The following is a 16,845-nucleotide window of genomic DNA, read 5'->3' as shown; positions in this document are numbered from 1 at the left end:
CATGTTATTGGGAAATATATGAAGTACATATTTTTAATAACCTTAAAAATATAGATGATAGCAACTAGATTATATCCCCTAGAAGGTAAAGGATGTGTAGAGAAGAATATTAAAATCAATTTGTATACGTTGATAGAAGCCCAGGCAGAAGTGGTGAGAGTTTGGAATGGAACCATAGAGCAGAAGTGGAGAACTGCCTCTGTGCCAATGTTGGTGAGCTGCCCCTCAGGACTTAGAAGCCAGGCTGGAGCAGTGTTAAGACTGGGACTTAGGCCATTAGAGCCTGCACCTGAAAGTGCCTGCAACAGCACTGTGAGGAGAAAGACACATACCAAGAAGTACTTTATTTGGACAATTTTGTACTGAGAAAGAAGGAGCTGGTTGCTCACTTGCCAAAGAATGATATGTTATGTTATGTTATGTATATAATTTTGTGTTTGTTTAAGGACATATGGCCACTATAGTAATGAGTTGTTACGTTATATATTTTGTAAATGTGAAGCTCATGATGTGTTTATTTTGTGGGTATTATGTTATATTTACTTAAGAAATGTTAATGCCTATTCAGATACAAGTTGCCTATGTAATGGACATGAAAGGTCAAAACACATACACAAACACATGTGTGCATGCACACACACACACTCACACATATACATAGTATATTAGGTATTGGGAATTCAGAGAAACTTCATTACCAGGAGAGTGAAAAGGATGACTGGGAATTGATAGGGATATGAAGTTGGCATCTGACAGAAGACATCGAAGAGAGGAGAGACAGAAGGCAAAGAGAACGAAGAGCAAGCTATCTTTCCAGTTCATTTATGAAGTCACAGCATTTGAACTAGTTGCATTGTAAGAAGAAAAGCATTGTAAGACTGAACATCATGTTGAACATGATGTTGAACATTGTGAATGTTCAACAGATTCCCTGTGATTTACCAAGTGAGTGAACAGGGAGGCTAGGGAAAATGGGGGCAGACTGGAAGATTTTAAACCTAGTGTCCTGGAACAATGGAGCTACTATTTGTTTTCTTGGCAAAGTTATTGGAATGGTTTGCCATTTCTTTCTCCAACTGATTTTATAGATGGGGAAACTGAGGGTCACAGAGCTCATAATTGTTTGAAGTTAGATTCAAACTCAGGAAGATAAGACTTCTGGACTACAGGCCCAGCACTATCCATTGTGCTAGGTAGCTGCCCCATTATAATGGTTGGTCTTTTACAAGAGAGATAGATTTGTGAGGATGAGATTCCTTTTGGCAATGTTGATTTTAAGATATCTACTGCATATTTAGCTTGAGAGATGTAATGGAAAGTTGGCAATTCAAAGGCAGAGCTGTAGACAAAGCTGAAAGGTAGATAGGAAGACATGAGAAACATGTCCATTGATTGTAAATAATTGAACACATGAGAATTGATTGTGCTGCTGAGAATATAGAATGAGAGGAGAAGAGCCAAGGATGAAGCCTAAAGCTAGAGCCAGAGTTTGGGTCTTTTTCTGTTCTTTCAGTTATGTCTAATTCTTCATGATTCCATGTGAGGTTTTCTTGGGAGAGGTACTGGAGTGGTTTGTCATTTTATTCTCCAGCTCATTTTACAGAGAAAGAAACTGAGGCAAACAGCATTATGTGATGTGCCCAGGATAACACAGCTAGTAAGTGTCTGAGGCCAGATTTGAACTCAGGAAGATGGGTCTTCCTGACTCTCAGCCTGGTACTCTAGACATTGCACAACCTGTTTATACATAAAACTATATAGCTATGATAGAAGATGTGCATAATTATACAGAGGGAAAAAAAAGAGAGGGAGAATGAATAGTCATAAATGGAGAGGGGGAAACAGGAGGGCAGTCAATGTCAGGAAACCCATGAAGAAGATTTAGTTATTGCCAAGCCTAGAGGCCTGTATTGGGCTACCCGAGTCTTTCTTACCTGTCCCAGGTCTTCGGCTGGCCACGCCGGATGCACATATGAGAGAAAGGACATTCCAGAGTCGAACAGGGGTTGAGCTTTATTTCAGAGAGTCGGTTACAAGTGCAGGGGGGTCTTCCTTAGGAGGAAGAGGGGGAGATTTCCTAAGGAGGCTAAGCTTAAGGGATTGGAAGTAGAAGTACAAGCGGGGAGAGAGGGGGAGGGGAGAGAGGAAAGAAAAGAAGCGGAGCCCTACTTTTCTCTTTGGCTCCACACGTGCTAAGAGAGCTTTCTGGCTTCCTCAATCCTACTTAATCTTCAGCCACACAGTTTGCATCTCAATACCATGCTGTTAGGTAACTAGGTGTGCTCCAATCCGGGATGACCTCGAGGGCAGGGAGACTCCACCCATCAGGTATCTCCGGGGGAGAGGCGGAAATACCCGAGCTAGCCGAGCTAGCTCAGTCTGACCTTCTCGAACCCCCGCTGTTCATGGAGGGCCTCGTAAGACTCTAAGATTTAGAAGTCCCACTTTTACCCGCCCGAGACCGTCCACACGGAATTGAGCTTCCAGTCCCAACAAGTTACCTGCCAAATGCAGCAGAGAGATCAGGAAGAATGGCGACTCAGAAAAAGCCATAACATGCACCAGAGATTACTGGGAGTTTTGGAGACAGCAGATGAGGTCAAAGTGAAGGTGGGAAAGACTGACGAGTGAATAAAAGGTGAGTGAAAAGAATGAATAAATATTCACAGCTTTTGTTTGCTTGTTTGTTCATTGACTGAATGTATCCTGAAATACAAGATGATTGGGATGGAGCCAAGATAGCAGAGTGAAAACACAAAGGTGCTACAGCACTCCAGTCAAATACCTGTAAGACTGACTCTAAACAAATTCTGGAGCTGCAGAATCCACAGAATGAGGAGTGAAGCAAATCTCCAGCCCAAGATAGCCTGGGAGTTCAATGGAAAGCATCTATTGCTCTGCACTTGGTACACAGTGAAGTCCAAAACAGCCCACACCAGCACAGATGGGACCCGAGCAGGCCATGGGGAGGGAGGGGGTAGAGGAATAAATCTCTGGCACATGTGGCAGTTTCCAGACTTCACTACCTCAAAACACCAAGGACAAATTGGAAGGTCAGTGAAAAAAGACCTGTGGGACCTGTGTGAGAAAATAGAGTGGTCAGACCCCAGCCCCAGGGCAGCAGAAGAGGTGGAGGAGCCAGCAAAGAAGGAGCCCATGGCAGCAGAAGCAAGGACAGGGGTAGTGGTAGTGGCTGTTCGTGGAGTTCTAGATTCACAGATTATGGGGGAATCAGGCAGCTGACAGAACACCCCCAACCCCACTGGAAGCAGAGAACTACCTTGACAAGGCTAGGGAAATGAACAAAAACCAGAAAACGAATCAGACGATAGAATCTTACTTTGGCGACAAGGAAAATCAAAGTATACAAACAGAAGAATACAACAAAGTCAAAGATCCTACATCCAAAGCCTCCAAGAAAAATATGAGGTCTCAGGCCAGGGAAGAGTTCAATAAGTATTTTGAAAATCAAGTAAGAGAAGCAGAGAAAAAACTGGGAAGAGAAATGAGAGTGATGCAAGAAAATTGTGAAAAACGAATCAACTGCTTACTAAAGGAGACACAAAAAATACTGAAGAAAATATCACTGTAAAAAAATAGACTAACTCAAATGACAAAAGAGATCCAAAAAGCCAATGAGGAGAAAAATGCCCTAAAAAACAGAATTGGTCCAAAGGAAAAGGAAGTGTTAAAGCTCAAAGAAGAAAATAATTCCTTAAATATTAGAACAGAGCAGATGGAAGCTAATGACCTTATGAAAAAAATCAAGAAATTATATAACAAAACCATAGAAATGAAAAAAAATAGCAGACAATGTGAAATATCTCAGTGGAAAAACACCTAACCTGAAAAATAAATCCAGGAGAGACAATTTAAAAATTATTGGACTAGTTGAAAGTCATGATCAAAAAAATAGCCTAGACATTGTCTTTCAAGCAATAACCAAGGAAAATTGCAGTGATAGTCTAGAATCAGTTAGGTAAAATAGATATTGAAAGAATCTACGTATTGCCTCCTGAACAGGATCCTCAAAGGAAAACTCCTAGGAATATCGCAGTCAAATTCCAGAGCTCCCAGGGAAATGAGAAAATATTGCAAGTAGCCAGAAAGATACAATTTGAGTACTGTGGAAATACAATCAGGATAACACAAGGTCTAGCAGCTTCTACATTAAGCTATCAAAGGGCTTAGAATGTGATATTCCAAAAGTCAAAGGAGCTAGGATTAAAACTAAGAATCACCTACCCAGTAAAACTGAGTATAATACTTTAGGGGAAAACATTGTCATTCAGTGAAATAGAGGACTTTCAAGCATTCTTGATGAAAAGACCAGAGTTGAATAGAAAATTTGACTTTCAAACACAAGAATCAAGAGAAGTATGAAAAGGAAAACAAAAAAAGAGAAATGATACGGGACTTAACTAAAGTTGAACTGTTTACATTACTACATGAAAAGTTAATATGTGTAACTCTTGAGACTTTTCTTAGTATTAGGTTATTTGGAGGGATTATATACATATAGACAGAGGGCACAGGTTCAGTTGAGTAGGAAGGGATGATATCTAACAAAATAAAATCAGGAGGTTAGAAAACAATATATTGGGAGGAGAAGGGGAGAAATAGAATGGGGTAGATTATCTCTCACATAAAAGAAAAGAAAGAGCCTTTTCAATGGAGGGGTAGGGGGGAGGTGAGAGAGAAAGACTGAACCTTACTCTCATCATATTTGACTTAAGGAGGGAATAACATGCATACTCAATTTGGTATGAAAGTCTCTCTCATACTACAAGAAAGTAGGGGAAAGCGGCCAAGGGTAATGGGGGATGATAGAAGGGAGGGCAAATAGGAAGAGGGGGTAATTAGAAGTAAACATTTTTGAGGAAGGATAGGATCAAATGAGAAAATGGAATAAATGGGGGCAGGATAGGATGGAGGGAAATATAGTAAGTCTCACAACATTACTGTTAATGGAAGTGTTTTGCATAACTACATATGTATAACCTATACTGAATTGCTTGTCTTCTTAGTAGGGATGGTAGTGAGGGAAGAAATGAGAGAAATTGGAACTCAAAATTTTAAAAATGAATGTTGGGGCTGGAGCCAAAATAGCAGAGTAGAAAGATGCACATACACTAGCTTTTACCCCACAGCCCATAAAATACCTGTAAGAAGAACTCTCAACGAATTCTGGAACAGCAGAAGCCACAGAACAACAGAGTGGAGGAGATTTCCAGCCCAGAGTGGCCTATGGGAAAGGTTTATCATACCCAGACGTGGAGCAGAGCCCAGCAGGTTTCAGGGATAGAATCTCCAGTGGCAGCACAGGTCCCTCAACCTACAGGTGCTAAAGGTCAATGAGAGCATTTTTTTGGCTGACTGAGAAGGGAGCAGGGTGTTCCCACAACTCAGGCCTCCTCAGTTGGTATCAGTGGAGGTAGCATCTGATGGCAGCTCCCAAGGCAGGCAGTAGGAGTAGCCTCCATACATTGTTGAAGGTTTCATTGTAAGGCCCCTGAGGGAACTGAGCTCTGTGTGGCTGCCCTGCCCCAACCTGAGCAGCTGATCTTAGTCTTACACTGAATAGTGGCCTTGCCCCCACCTAAAGCCCCTGAGGTATTGGAGTCTCTCATGTGAATCTCAGGCCCTAGTTCTGGCTTGGCAAAACTGGAGGCAAGGTGGTTGTGGAGGTGGAGGGGAAACTCAAAAGTCAAGTAACTGGCTGGGAAAATGCCCCAAAAGGGGAAAAAAAAAATAAGGCTGTAGAAGGTTGCTTTCCTGGGGAACACGTGTCTCCCCCCATCCTTGTGGCTGAGGAAGAACAAGGCATGCTGTCAGAGGAAGTCAAGGCCCCTGCCACTAGGGTCTCCAAAGGGAACTTAAATTGGGCTCAGGCAATAGAAGAGCTTGAAAAATGAGTTAGCAGTATACTAAAGGAGAATCAAAAAAATGCTGAGGAAAATAGCAGCTTTAAAAAGAGGCTAACTCAATTGGAAAAAGAGGTCCAAAAAGCCAACGAGGAGAAGGAGGTTTTAAAAAGCAGAATTAGCCAAATGGAGGAGAAGATTCAAAAACTCAGTGAAGAAAATAATTCATTGAAAGAGAGAATTGAGTTCAGGGAAATGAATGACTGTGACATAAACCAAGCAGTTAGAAAATAAAACCAAAAGTTTGAAAAAATAGAAGATAATGTAAAACATCTCATAGGAAAAACAACTGACCTGGAAAATAGATCCAGGAAAAACAATTTAAAAATTATGGGACTACCTGAAAGCCAAGATCAAAAAAAGAGCCTAGACATTATCTTTCATAAAATTATCAAGAAAAACTCCCCTGATATTCTGGAACCAAAGGGCAAAATAAATATTGAAAGAATCCACCAATCACTTCCTGAAAGAGACCCGAACAGAGAAACTCCTAGGAATATTGTGGCCAAATTTCAGAGTTCCCAAATCAAGGAGAAAATACTGCAAGCAGCTACAAAGAAACAATTTGAGTATTTTGGAAATACAATCAGGATAACACAGGATCTGACAGCTTCAACATTAAGGGATTCAAAGGGCTTGGAATAGGGTATTACAGAAGTCAAAGGAACTGACATTGAAACCAAGAATCACCTATCCAGCAAATCTGAGTATAATAGTTGAAGGGAATAAATGGTCATTCAATAATATAGAGGACTTTCAATCATACGTATTGAGGAAAAGATGAGATCTGTATAGAAAATATGACTTTACAATACAAGAATCAAGAGAATCATGAAAAGGAAATCATGCAGGAAAGAAAAATCATAAAAGACTTTCTAAAGCTGAACTGTTTACATTACTACATGGAAAGAAAATATTTATAACTCTTGAAACTTTGCTCAGTATTTGGGTAGATGGAGAGATTGTCCATACACACACACACACACACACACACACACACACACACACAGAGATACACATATATAGACAGATAGTACAGGGTGTGTTGAATCAGAACAGATGATATTCACCATACACACACACACACAAAAAAAAATAAAATAAAAATTGAGGGGTGAGGGAGGAAGATACCAGGAGGAGAAAGGGAGAAATGTAACTGGCGGGCTATCACTCATAGACGAGATAGGAAGGATCTTGTACAGTGGAGGAGAAAAGGGCAGGGAGGAGAGGGGAAAGGTGAAAGTAATCTTTCTGAATGTGGCTAAAGGAGGGAATAATATACTCACTAGACATGATATGAAAATCTGTCTTGCACCGCAGGAAAGTGGGGGAGGAAGCAATAGGTGGGGTGAGGGGAATGAAAGAAGGGAGGGTAGATGGGAGAAGGGAGTTACTGGAAACGAACACTTTCAAGAAGGGACAACGTCAATTGAGGGGGGAAAATAAAGGGGGATAAAGTAGAATGGAGGGTAATGTAGTTGGTATTACACAACATGATTATTGTGGAGGTCTTCTGCAAAACGACACATATTTATCCTGTATTTCGTTGCTTGCCTTCTCGATGGGGTTGTGGGGGGAAGGGGGAGGGAGAGAAGTTGGAATTCAAGGTATTGGCAAGAATGTTGAGAATTTTTGTTGCATATAATAGGGAAATAGGAAGTGCAGGAAATGGGGAATATAGATTTGTCTTGCCCTACAAGAAAGGAGAGAGGATGGGGATGGGGGAAGGGTGGTGTGTGATAGAAAGGAGGGTACGTTGAGGGAAGGAGAAATCAAAAGGCAGGGCATTGGGAAGTGTGGGGAGGGGAGTGATGGGGAGAAAAATTGGACATGCTAAAAAGTGAGATAAAAGCAATTAGTATTAAAACAACTGATTGAATTAACTACGGAGAATAAATCAATGACATCTTTAGTTTGGGGGAAAGAATTTTAGTCTAAATTTCCTAGAAGAAAGTAATCTCTGGTAAAATTTGTCATTGATGGAAAAGTTAAGGTTTTAATGGTAAATTTGATTTTATGATTGCCATTTAATCAGGAACTACAACATGTATAGAAAGGCATGTAAGCCACTTAAGACTTGCCTCAAAAGATGTTCCTTAGCCAAAGTGAAATTATAATCATATTTGAAACCTCGTTATTGGAACTTGCTCTTTTTATATGCTATGGGACTATTAAGTGACTGTTCGTCTGAGTCTAACTCCAGATATGGATAGCAAGAAAGGTGGTCTGAGCCTTCAATTCATGATGCCAGTAAGCCTATGAGATGCTAGTATGAACAGCAAAAGGAGATCTTCTGAGAAGGGTGGGAGATCGACTGTTCAGCCTGGGCTGAGGTAGGATTCTCCTGACTCAATTTCCACATTGACACCTGGCAGATTTTAAGCCTGACTGAATGCAAGTTGACAATCTACTCCTTCCTGGAACTGACATGAAGTTGAGGAGATATTGTATCCTAGAAATGTCCCTACTCTTGGTGGCAATTTCCCATAGTCAAAAGGTTTATAAGCTTAATACCAGATCTATTCAATTATAGATTATTGGTAGGGGAACATCCAAGGTTAAGTCTAAAATTAAGCTATTAGGCTTGGGACTTTAGACTAACAACAATAAGTTAGGGTCCTTTAATTCTTAGTAATACTGTGGAGACAATTAAGTCAAGAGCTTGTGAAGTTAGGAAACAAATATTATTTGTGTCTCAGTTGGTTAATGTTTTAAAAAAATTCTTTTGTGGTCCATATTGTAAATGCTTTAAAAAGAAGTATCACCTGACCAAAAGTTTGAATTGTTTTATCTGTTATAAACTGTGCATAAAATGAAAAATTAAATGAAAAAAATGAATGTTAAAAATTGGTTTTACATGCAACTGAGAAATAAGACACACAGGCAATGTGGTATAGAAATCTCTCTTACCCTATCAGAAAAATAGGGATTTGGATAAAAGAAGGGAGGGGTGTGATAGAAGGGAGGCTAGATTGGGGGAAATAGTAATTAGAATGCATGCTGTCTTGGCGTGAGCAGAGGGGAGGGATGGGGAAAAATTTGGAACTCAAAATCTTGTAGAAGTGAATGTTGACTACTAAAAATAAGTTAAAGAAAAATTACACAATGATTGTTTGAAGTGTTGATCGAACGCAATGACGACCTAAGAAAGGCTTTGGAATTTTTGTAAGCAGGATAAAAAAAATTAATAACAATATGTTGAATTTATATAGTGTTTTACATTTTTGCAAAGAAAATTACAAAGATTGCCTTACTTTCATTATCCCCATTTTTATACCACCCTTGGTGGTAGGTGCTATTATTAACCTCATTACATGTTTGGAAACTGAGGCAGAAAGCAGTTAATACACTTATCCAAGGTTTGAAAGCTAGTAGGTGAGCAAGGACAGATCTAAATTCCAGAATTCTTGATTTCAGTTTCAGCTCCCTTAACAACTACACCACAAATCAGGACCAGAATGTATAGAGAGATATTAAAGATTAAAGAATTAGGATGACAGTAGGAAAGTGGTATGCAAGAAAATAGGGGGTAGGAACAAAGGTGCATTTAAATGTGTTAGTCTTAGTGAAGTAAAAAGCCATTTCATCAGAGACTAGGTAACAAGAGGTCAGGATGGATAAGGTCAGAGATAAAGCTATTGGATTTAGCATTTAAGAAATTATTGCTAACCATAAGGTGCTGAGCTTCATTTAAGAGGTGGGTCAGCAGCCAGATTTCAAGGCATTGAGAGATGGGATGTAAGAAAGTTGGCATTAAGCAATGTGGGCTGTGAAAGAAAGGAGAACTAGTAGATGAAAACTTGAGGGAATGGTAGGGGTCAGTGACAAATTTTACTTATGGTGGTAATCTGGCCATAGAAAGAACAAAGAGTTAAAGATAGCTTGAAGACAAGAAAGTTAAATGAAAAGAAAAGGAAAACTTCTAGATACAAAAGGGAACAAAAGTAAGGACATGAATAGTGGAGAGATAATAAAACTTGCCAGATCCTCAATGGATCGTTGGAAACAAAGCATTTTGTTAATCATATAGAACTGCAGAAGTCTGAACTGTTGTCATTGTGGAGTGCTATCATTCCTATAGCCAGTATGTTCTCTGCTGCTGTACAGCTCACAACGTTTCCATGAACATTTATATGAATTCTGATGTCATCTCGATCTCATGTTTGTTCTTCTATTTTAAAGTACAGATAGTACCATCTACTGCCAATGCCTGATCTGAGTTCAAACATTGACTAGATTTGTGCAAGCAGCCTAGTCCCACTGTTTGATGCTCTGCGATGATCTCTCAACTTGAGGAAAGTCTTCTCAGTGCATCAATTTCTAAGCAAGTGCAGCGAGTGTCAAAGTATCTTGCTGCTTCCTGTCTATGAGCTCAGAACTCATGGTTTCTCTAAGAGACATACAAAAGATTCTGCTTGGCAAAAGATGCTCAACTGTGAGAAGTGTCTCAATTCAAGATATGAAAGCAAAATATATTGAGATTACATGTAACATACTTAGTTTATTCCAATTTATTTCCCTATAAAAGGTAAGTTTTCTTTCTCCCTCCTATGGACAAAAAACTTAAGAAAGGAAAGCCAAACCTTGTAACACTCTAACACACATACATGGTCAAAAAGAACAAATTCTAACATTGGAAATCCAGTACAAAGTGAAGCTATTAATTTTTTTTTTAATAGAAGAGAAAAAAATCAGATTGATTTTCTGGTGTGGCGCTGTTTTTATCAAAACTGTCTATCAAAGACACAAAGACAGCTTTTGTTTCTTCCTACCTTGTCCATGAATCTTCTCCCAGCTAAATAGGTATGCATCTCCAAATCCTCCAGGGAAACCTTGGCGACATGAATGCATGTCCTTCTTGATTACAGTCACCCTTTTCTATCTCTATCACTCAGTGATAATGCCTAAATTATCAAAGATAATTTAATGCCTAAAATACCTAAAACATGGTGTCAAGAAGTAAATACAATATTCTAGCTGTGTTCAGACCAGTGGAGAGTATAGCACAAGTATCACCTCCTTATTGCTTGAAGCTTTCTCTAAATGCTGGCTTCATTCTGACAGACTTTCTTTGACTGTTGAATCACAATGAGCTAATAACTCTACCCATCAAAGGCTCAATGATAAAATAATTCCAAAATTGAATTCATCCTTTCCCCCTCCTTCCCTTCCCTCCCACACTTTCCTATTACTTGAAAGACACCACAAACTTCCAGACATCTTAGCTCGTAACCTTTGTAGTGTTATGTGATCCCACCAACTCCTCACTTTTTCCCATCCCCACCCCATCCCATAAAATATCCCTTTGATTTTACCTCTGAAAAGTCTCACATACATACCTCTTTCTCTCCCATGACATTTCAACCAGCCAGGAGCAGGCCTCCATCACACCACACTGGACTATTACAATAGTCCGCTGACTACTTTCTTGCCACAAGTCTCTCCCACAGCCATCCTTCCTCTGCTCAACAGTCAAAATGATCTTCTTAGTGATGAGCTCTTAACATCACTTCCCCCTTATTCAATACAATTTAGATTCTCCCTCTTTCCCTCAGGGTAAAGTCTGTTGGTTTTCAAAGTCTTTCATACATTCGCTACTCCTACCTTTCCTTTCTTACAAATTACTTGTGCTGTATTAATAGTGACCTACTTGACCTTCCCCAAACAAAATACTTCACCTCCCAACTTCCTACATTTTCACTAGCTTTTCACCAGCCTAGAATAATCTCCCTCCTCTCTACTTCCTGACTTTCTTAAAAACCCTGCTGCAGTCTCACTTGATCTGGGAAGACTTTCCTGACCTTCCTTAATGCTAGAGCTTTCTCTCTATTGATTAGCTCCAATTTAGCCTGTATACGTGGTGTCTGTATTTCATTGCTTACATCCTTTTTCCCCATTGCACTGGGTGAGTGCTATGATTAAATTTTGCCTTTTTTTTATTCCCTAGCACTTAGCACATAGGAGGCACTTTTTTTAAACACTTACTGACTGATTTGTTGACTGAGCACATCAGAATCAGGTTAATTGAGGAGGATTAGAAACAAATGCAGCAGATAAAAGCATCGAGTAATCTGGACCCTACCATAGTTAAAGGAGCATTTGCTCCAGGGAACGATACCTAGACATCCTCAATAATATCTCACTAAAGCCCAATGTGCTTAGTACATAACATTCTAGACATTTCCTCCTTTTCTCATCAAAACCCTATGAAATCAACAACACAAACAAGAAAACTGGCACCCATACTCCCTGCTGCTATTTCCTTTTCCTTCCTAGTTTATTTTATGACAATGCTAAGGCAGCTGCATGGCATAGTGGAGAGAGTTCCAGCTCTAGACTCAGGAAGATGAGTGTTCCTGAGTTCAAATCAGGCCTCAGACACTTACTAGCTGTATAAGTCTGGGAAAGTCACTTAAACCTGTTTGCCTCAGTTTCCTCATCTGTAAATTTAGCTAGAGAAGGAAATGGCAAAACTACTGTGATATCACTGCCAAGAAAACCTGAAATGGGGTCATGAAGGGTCAGAAAAAACTGAAAATGACTGAAGAAAAGACTTTTACTTCCACCATCTCCAAGTGGCATTCACATTTGCAAGGCATCTTACAAACCTTGTCTCCTGAGGTCCTCACAGCAATTTTTTTGAGGTTAGCATTCAAGGTAGTCTTATTCTCATTTTACTGATAAGGAAAATAGAACTTAGAAAGGTAAAAGAATTTTCCCCTGATCACATGCAGTAGGAAGTATTTAAACCCTGGTTTCCTTGATGGTGGTTATGATAATAATAATAATAATAATGATGATAATAATAATAATAATAATAATAAAATTTTGACTAACTAAATGGAAGCAAAATGTCTGCCATGTCAAACAGAATTTGACTAAATAGGAACAAAAACCTTCACAAGCTCATTAGTGTGTATCAGACTGTGTATGAAAGTTTAAAAGGTAATATCTGGTAATACAATTAGATTACATGGGAGACTCTTTTCTAGAATGATGATAACTAGATTTAGGTTGATCCACTGCAATGAAGAAACAACAACACAACCCTGAATCCCTGAAAAATTGAATGAAAATGAAAACAGTTATTGCTTTAATTAGTATGGATTTCTTTCCAAAACAGTCATCCTTTTCTAATATCCTAAAACAATTATAAGTATGATGCACTGGAGCAAGGATCCCTTAAATTATGCCAGCTAATAATATGGAGTTAATAAAGGCCATTTTAAAGATAATTGAAAATGCTAAAAAGATTTGGTATGAAAATATGAAGAAAATAAGCCTTTATTAAGCACTTGCTCTGTACCCGGAACCAACAAATACAAACAAAAAGAAAACAGCCCTGGGCTTCCAGGAGCTGACACTCTAAAGGGAAAGAAAATACATGAAAAAGGAGATGAAAAGCATGCTGGGTGAAGCAGAGTGTATCATGAGCTCAGCATAGGCTTTTGAAATCTAGATATCAAGGAGAGAGGCAGAAGAATGAAGGCCTAGACCTCACCACAAATGGAGGCCCTAAGAGAAGCTTGTCAGTGGGAGTAAAGTTTGACCCAGAAAAGTAATTGAGAATGAATAAGCCACAGGTGTGTTTGAAAGTTCCTAATCAAGGAAGCTTCGTGTTCTGAGGAAAGTTCCAGAATATGATTGTGGCTAGGACATTGTTTTGAAGTCTGGAAGACAAGAGTTGATCAAAGAGGAAAATAACATGTTATGCATGATCTAATAGTGACATTATTTTACCCAAATCTGAATGGTTTTCCCAGATCCATAATTACAATTTCTACTTCCATTACGATTTCCATCTTCTATGAGTCAGGTTTGGGGTCAGGAAATGGAGACAGAAAGACAAAATATCAAAGCAGTCCCTGCCCTAAACATCTTAGATTCTATTGGGGTAAAAACATGTAGATGGATAAATATTTTATTTTTAAATCAAAGAAATCACAAAGTAATTACAGTTAAGGTTAATAAGTACTGAGCAGATCGTACTTTAGGAAAGGAGGGTGCATTTGTGGAGCTTTGAAGGAAGGTAAGGAATCCAATGAATGCACAGAGATGAGGAGGGAGAAGAGTCCAGAGGTAGTGATGATATGCAAAAACAAAGAGTGAAAATGTAGTTTATAAGAAATTCTAGGACAACTAATCTGACTGGAGAATATAATGCTCTAGTGAAATAAATATATAAAAGTAAGGGTACAGTGTCAGAGCTAGAAGAGACATTCAAAGCAATCTAGTCCAGCTTCTTAATTTTTCATTGGCATAAATAAGATTCACATTGTCCAAATATACATATGAAATAACCATGATGGGATCTGAAAACTTAACACTCTTGGAAATTCTAACTGGAACTATAGTGTGATGGATAATACACAGCAAACACAAGATTTGGCATTTTATCCTGGAGGAAATAGAATACTACTGAAAGTTCTTAAGTAGAACAGTGATTGGTCAGAATTTGGCATTTAGGAATACCATTTTTGCAACCATGGAGAATACCAATTAGAAATAAAGGAGAGAGTGGAGGCAAGGAAATCCAATTAGAAAATAATTGCAATAGTATGTCCATGTGGGGCGATAGTGATAGAGAGAAGAGGACAGACATAGAGATGTTATGGAATCAGGACATTGGGGGTATCCCAGAGTGAAGAGTTGAGGTTGAACCCTTGGATGAGAATGTGGATGACTGAAAGTTTTGATAACCTCAACAGAAATCTGGCATTTGGAAGAAAGGTGAGGTTTGGAAAAAAATGGGTCATTTTGCTCATGTTAAGTATGATATACTTATACGAGAATTAAGTTATGCTGTCCATCAGGGAGTTGGTAAATTATAATCAATCAATAAATCAATCAGCAGATATTTATTAAGTACCCAGGGTACAAGGAACTGGTCTAAGTGCTGGGGATACAAAAAGAAGCAAAAGACAGTTCCTGCTTATAATCTAATAGGGAAGACCACATGTAAACAAATATATCTCTACAATCACAAAGGAAGATTCATAAAGTATAAATTGGAAATATTGTTTTCCTTCATTTTCAGAGAGGATCAATAACATCATGTGAATTGGATTTAAGTGAGGCAATTTCACAAAGTTGTCATCCTCATTCTTTCTTCCAGAGTCTAGTAGCAAGACAAAAGTCAGGAGAACTGGTGATAATCTGCGATATAGTGGATGACCTTGACATCTTCAAGATCTGACCAAGCTCTAAGCACTCCATAGCACAGGCTTCAGCCACCTTCATGGCCATTGGAAAAATTGTTCTCATCTCCCCATTATGCTAGGAAAAGTCTTCACATGCTTGAGGTAGACATCCTCCTAATTTACTGACAGGTTTGGAGCGTCTCAGTTACCTTTAGTCTGGTTGAGCCTTGTCTGGTGAGAGGGTTAACCTGAATGTGGCCATTGCACAAGCCATATGGGGTGTGTTGAAAGAGGGAAAATATTGGAATTAAGAGAGGTTAGAAGAGGCTTCTTGTAGAAGATGAATTTTTAGTTGGGCTCCAAAGAAAGTTAGGGAGCTCAGTAGTCAGAGTTGAGGGGGTTGAACATTCTAGCCATAGAGGACAACCATAGAAAATGCTTATGGCCAAGTATGGAGGGTCTTGTTCATGAACCTGTGAGGATGACAGTGTTATTATGTCAAAGAGTACATGTTAGGGAGTAGGGTGTCAGAAGACTTGAAAGATAGGAGAAGGTCAGGTCAGGAAGGACTTTGAATGTCACACATTTTGAATTTGCTCCTGGAAGCAATAGGAAGACGTTGTTTTTGTTTGTTTGTTTTTTGAATAGGGAGATAGAACAATAATACCTGTATTTGAGGGAAATCACTTTGGTGACTGAATGGAGGTTGTATTCCAGTGGAAAGAGACCTGAGGCAGGTAGACCAAGTGATTGCAGTAATTAAAGGAGGAAGTGATGAGGGGCTCCACTAGAGTGGTGGCAATGTTAGAAAAGAAAAAGGAGCTTATCCAAGAGATATTGCACAGGTAAAATTGGCTGCCATTTGAAATAACTTGAATTTGGGGGGTGAGAAATAGTGTAAAGACCTGATAGGGAGTGTTGCAGATGAAATTTGGATATGTGGATTTAGGAATCATTTTCATAGTGATGAACGCCTGGGAATTTTGGAGATAATTGTTCAGAAGTGTTTAAAGCACCAGAGAAGATTTAAGGGAAAAGCTTAGGAATAAGCCCAGGCAAAAAGGCTTACACTGTGAGGAAGAAGACCAGAAATGACTCCAGCTCTCTCTCTGTCTTCTAAGCCATAATGCCTTAGTAAAAAAAAGAAAATAGTTGAGAAGGCAGATGCCTTTCTTACACTACTTTGATTGATTTTTGTTGTGCAAAATATGCTTATATATGAAGAATGATCATATAAACATATAGGGCCTCTATACTCATTAGAGCTCCTCCATGTTTCTGTATGTTTTTGAGCCAGATCATTATAAAAGCATCCATCTTCTATGTGCCAGGTTATTATTCTGTCCCAATTTTTAAAGTTTATTTGATTGTGTATAGATGGGGAGAAATTTGAAAGGCAAAATTACTTTTTGATGAAAGATACGCTATCTTTCATCAGTACTATCATACCTACTCTTAATTATATTTTTAATTTCCTGAATTCTAGAAATAGTTTTCTGACTTATTTCCACAGCTCATTAATTAAAAATGCATAACAACTCTGGGAAGTTTTTTAAAGGAACAGTGAACACCATTTTCTAGGTAATTCAGCTCCACTGACCTCTTATTTTGGACTTCTTTTTGATCTACAAAGAGAAAGGAAATATTATATATATGTATATATATATAATATACACATATGTGTGTATGTATGTATATATGTGTATATTACGCACATACATATGTAATATATGATGTATATATATTTTATACATATACATATTACATATATGTATGTATAT

The sequence above is a fragment of the Notamacropus eugenii genome, chromosome 2, assembly GCF_028372415.1.
Source record: "Notamacropus eugenii isolate mMacEug1 chromosome 2, mMacEug1.pri_v2, whole genome shotgun sequence".
In the NCBI taxonomy this organism is placed as follows: domain Eukaryota; kingdom Metazoa; phylum Chordata; class Mammalia; order Diprotodontia; family Macropodidae; genus Notamacropus; species Notamacropus eugenii.
Note: the sequence above shows the minus strand (reverse complement) of the source record.